At 44.1% G+C, this 429-nt stretch overlaps 1 protein-coding gene across 4 annotated transcripts in view; it reads right to left on the bottom strand.

Moving 5' to 3' along the window:
- Positions 1-429, bottom strand: part of TRIM7 (tripartite motif containing 7) — an 11,837-nt gene that overhangs the window by 3,766 nt on the left and 7,642 nt on the right. The window lies entirely within an intron of this gene.

The raw sequence follows: 429 nt of genomic DNA, 5'->3' as shown, positions 1-429 counted from the left end.
AAAAAGGAAAAAAAAAACCAAACCCAAAACATTAAAATATTGTTTGTTATTGAAGGATTTACTCAAATCTTCTCTACTGTGCCCTGCGGTGTTTTGTTCTCCCCATCATTCAGTGAGCTCTCAGTACAGTCCCTGCCTACTGCTCCAAAGGTGTCATTTGTATTTATGTTTTCCCCTTTTTCCTCTCCCCTTTTCCTTCCTCTCTTCCCCTTTTCCTTCTCCTCTTCCCTTTTTCTTTTCCTCCCCTTATCCTTCCTTCGTTCCTTTCTCCTTCCCTTCCTTTCTTCCTCTCCCCTTTTCCTTCTCCCTTTTTCCTTCCTCCCTTCTCCTTCCTCTTTTCCCCTTTTTCCTCTCCCCTTTCTCCTTCCTCCATTCCCTTCTCTTTCCCTTCCCCCTTTTCCTCCCCTCTTTTCCTTTTTCCCTTTCCCT

The sequence above is a fragment of the Meleagris gallopavo genome, chromosome 18 (genome assembly GCF_000146605.3).
Source record: "Meleagris gallopavo isolate NT-WF06-2002-E0010 breed Aviagen turkey brand Nicholas breeding stock chromosome 18, Turkey_5.1, whole genome shotgun sequence".
Lineage (NCBI taxonomy): Eukaryota > Metazoa > Chordata > Aves > Galliformes > Phasianidae > Meleagris > Meleagris gallopavo.
The sequence above is the reverse complement of the archived record's forward strand: the minus strand, read 5'-3'. Positions and strand labels throughout refer to the sequence as shown.